General features: G+C 38.2%; 1 pseudogene; it reads left to right on the top strand.

The window, feature by feature from the left end:
- Nucleotides 1-469: 469 nt before the first annotated feature.
- On the top strand, nucleotides 470-915 carry LOC103680962 (annotated as a pseudogene).
- The last annotated feature ends 3,460 nt before the right edge of the window (nucleotides 916-4,375 follow it).

Raw genomic sequence — 4,375 nt, 5'->3', positions numbered from 1 at the left:
TCTTAGATATACTCACTGAAATGTTCAGGAATTAAGGATATGATGTTTCTAGCTTATTTTCAAATGTAAGGAAGAATGACGGAGAAGGAGACACAGAGACAGATAAAGAGAGAATGATAGAGCAAAGGTGGTAAAATGTAAAGGGTGTACGGGAGTCCCTCGTCCTAGTCTTACAACTTTTCTGTGAGTTTATAATTATATCAAAATAAAATATTAATAAAAAAATGCCTTCCTCTGAAAGAAACTTCATGTGGTTTAATGTTAGATATCCAGATACAGTGGTTGGATGGTCAATTATTCATTGCTTACTTTGAAAAGGTTAGTTTTCAGTAGCTGAATAATTAAAAAACACCAACTCAGTGACCTAAAACAACAATAATTTATCTATGATCTTGAGGGCAGACTGAGTTCAGCTGGGAAGCTTTTCTTCTTCACAGTGCATAAGGTGAAGGTATTCTGGGTTGCCAACATGCCATCCAGACTGAGGAAGACCTGGAAACTTCGGGGCCATGTGAGCCACGGCCATGGCCACATTGGCAAGCACCGGAAGCACCCAGGGGGCCAGGGTAATACTGGTGGCATACATCACCACAGGATCAACTTCAACAAATATCACCCAGGTTACTTTGGAAGGGCCAGTATGAGACATTACCACTTAAAAAGGAACCAGAGCTTCTGCCCAACTGTCAACCTTGAAAAACTGTGGACCTTAGTCAGTGAGCAGACATGGGTAAATGCCGCCAAAACCAAGACTGGAGCTGCTCCTGTCATTGATGTGGTGTGACCCAGCTACTACTACAAAGTTTTGGGAAAGGGAAGACTCCCCAAACAGCCTGTCATTGTGAAGGCCAAATTCTTCAGTAGAAGAGCAGAGGAGATTAAGGGTATGGGGGTGCCTGCATTCTAGTAGCTTGAAGCCACCTGTGGGAGGTTCATTAAATGCTAACAGGTGCTTTTCAAAAAAAAAAAAAAAGATGAAGCTATTCATTGTGCTGTGTTCAGTTGGAAGTCCAACGGTGGCTGAAACAGCCACGATGGATAGTCATTTCTTAGGGCTTGTCTTCATTCAGTAGTTTAGCCTGAGCTGCTTTATCATTAGAAACTTCTTCCAAGAGGGAAAAACAACAGCTGTCAGTTCTCTCCAAGCCTGGGCTTGGAAGTCCTAGAATGTCTCCTACATGGTATTCTATTGTTAGAACAAGTCACAATACAGCTCATATTCAAATGGAGAGGAAATAGAATCTACTCTGGACGTGAGGAGTGGTCTGTGCTCGAAGGGTTGGTTGGGAAGAATTGTTGGCAACCATATTGGCAGGCTGTCTACCACAGTGCCCAAATCAACTCATTTAGATGACTTGGAATGTACTTATCTATGAGTATAATTTAGGAATATTGGCATATCAGATACGTGTCAAAAGAATTTTAATTCGAATGGAAGTTAACAAAATTTGTATATGAATTCAGAACCATTGATTATAATTTTGGATTAGATGCAGTCTATTATAAATTATTTTTTCATTATAAAAGTGTCAGTGTTTGATGCATGGTAGAGAAGGATATAACGACTCTAGTTCAGTTTGGTGCCAGTGCCTTGACTTGTTCTAAATTGCAAATTGGCTTATTCATTATTGCTTTTGCCTCATAAGTGTAAATATTGACACAAGTACAAAGGCAAATAACATATTGGGGGGGCTCTAGACCCACACTCTGAGAACTACCGACCTAAAGAAATATTCACAACTTATACACAAGTCATACACCGGGGTTCACTGTACTATTTCTGATAATAACAAGGCATTGTAAACAATTTAAATATTCTCCAATAGCAAATGGTTAAGTAAAATACAATGTATTCACATTAAGGAATACTATGCAGCCATTAAAAAGAATGGGTAAACCTTTATATACAGAGAAACTCTCTAGAATATAGTGCTACTAGTAAAACATGGTCATATGGTATTCATAGCATCCCATTTTTAAAAAATCCAAATATATCTGCAAGATTTTCAAAAGGGAAATAAGGTCATACCATGCTTACTGTAAATATGTATTACAAACTTAGGTATACACACATACAAATGCATAGAAGGAGAGGGAACATACTACTCTTAACTGTAGTGACATATGAAGAAAGAAATAGGGTGGTAGTGATGAGGCTAACTCTTCCCTCTGTATGTTCTTCCCCCCCCCCCAAGATTAATTCGTTTATTTTAGAGAGAGAGAGTGCACACACCATCAGGGGGAAGGGCAGAGGGAAAGAGAATCCCAAGGAGACTCTGTACCCAGGACAGAGCCCAACGCAGGGCTCAGTCCTACCACCCCGAGACCATGACCTGAGCCGAAATCAAGAGTTGAACGCTTAACCGACTGAGATACCCAGGCATTCCTGTATGTTCTTTTTTTTTTATGCATCATAATCATATATTACTTCCATTATTAAAAATTGTAATAAGTAGAAAGTAAATTCTTACAAACTTTTATACAGCCTATGAATTCATATATAGTTTACTGGAAAGAATTTTAAGAATGAGGTACTCTCACTGATAGCTCTTTTTCTTTATTCAAGAGTAGAAGATGGAAGAATTTGAATTTCAGTGAAGCTTGGGCAGATAACCCTTCATCACTCATGTATATGCCACTCTATCTGTACTTTTGTTTGTTGCTTTGTTTTGTAGTGAATAAAATATTTGTTGTTATTCCTTTCCTTAGATTTTTAAAATTCTTAGGACATGGAAAATGCATTGTGTATCTTGTACTAGAGTTTACTAAAATATGGAGAGAGAGTAAAATATGGAATGAATTTCAGGCGATCTTTGTATGTGGGTTAAATTCTTCATTGCCTATTTTGACTCGAGCAAGATACTGAGAAAGGTTGCAGCACATAAAAACCCAAAGATTCAGAAAGTCTGTAAATGAAACAACTGTTCAAAGCTATTTTGTGTTATCTGTGAGAAGGCTTCACATATATGAGAGAGAATACATAAGATAGAAGATTATAGTTTCTTTTTATGGGCTACTTGTAAGACTCTATTTGTAGTGTTGTATCTAATTTCAGGCTATTTACTAACAGATTGCCAAATAAGATTTCAGTAAGTTCATTGTTCATTTGGCATATATTTATCGTACGCCTGCTGTGCACCAGACTCTCTTATTGGCGTTTGGGATACGGCAGAAACAAAACGACGTTACTGAACTCATGGAGTATACAAAAGTGAACCAACATTCCTGCCCTCATAGAGTTTACATTTCAGAGGAGAGAGATAGACAATAACACAAATAAGTAAAATATATTATATATTGATGGTGATGAGTGATAAAGCAGAAAACAGAGTAATTAGATAAGATCTTGCTGAGAAGTTTCCATTGGAGTAAAGACTTGAGGAAGGTTATGGGGTGGGGTAGCCAGCTGGGTGGATATCTGAAAGAGTCTTCCAGACAGAAGTAAGAGGCAACAGCAGGTGTAAAGGCCCTGAAGTGGGAACATACTTATACATTCATTGTAGAATAAGGAGGTCAGTGTGGACAAAGAGGAGTCTGAGCATGCAAGAGTAACACAAGAAGATAGTGGAGGGAGGGGAATTTGAAGTGGAGAGATAAGGACATGTCGAGTTTGCGATTCATAGAAGACATTTAAGTGGAGGTAGTATAAATGTGAAGAATTATGTTACTTACAGAAGACATTTAAAGGCCTAAAATGGAGGGTGCTTGGATGGCTCAGTCGGTTAAGTGTCTACTTTTGGCTCAGGTCATGATTCCAGGGTTCTGGGACCAAGCCCTACATCAGACTAACTGCTGACTCTCACTCTCCCTCTCTTCTCCCCCCACCCCCTGCTTGTGCTCTCTCTCTCTCTTTCAAATAAATAAAATCTTTAAAAAATATATAAAATGAAGGCCTAAAACTGGATGAGATCACCAAAAGAGAGTAGACCAAGAAGAGAATGTTCGAGACCTGGTTCCTGGAGTAGGGAATTGAGTACACACAGCTGATAAAGGACTCCTACCCCTCACTTAAGACAACTCTTTAGAGGAATTTTCTCTCTTGCTTTGGAAAACTGAAAATATCTTTTAAAGTTCATCATATATATATCCAAAGAATGAGCAATTCCATTTCTAATTATATTCAGAAGAAATGAGAACATTTTTTTTTTCTCCAAAAGACATAAGAATATTCATAGCAGTATTATTTAACAGCCTTAAACCAGAAAATTCCCAGATGCCATTAACAGCAACAATGGTTAGTTAGAGGTCAGTAGAGTGGTTACCTTTTGGGTGAGGGTGGATAATGTCTGGCAGGGGGGCAAGTGGAATACAAACGACTTTACGATCTGTATATTCTTCTGCATCTAATACGTCAAAAAGGGATTTGCATTAAAAA

This window comes from Ursus maritimus, unplaced genomic scaffold, assembly GCF_017311325.1.
Source record: "Ursus maritimus isolate PB19 unplaced genomic scaffold, ASM1731132v1 scaffold_28, whole genome shotgun sequence".
Classification (NCBI taxonomy): domain Eukaryota; kingdom Metazoa; phylum Chordata; class Mammalia; order Carnivora; family Ursidae; genus Ursus; species Ursus maritimus.
This window is presented reverse-complemented; position numbering and strand designations above follow the sequence as displayed.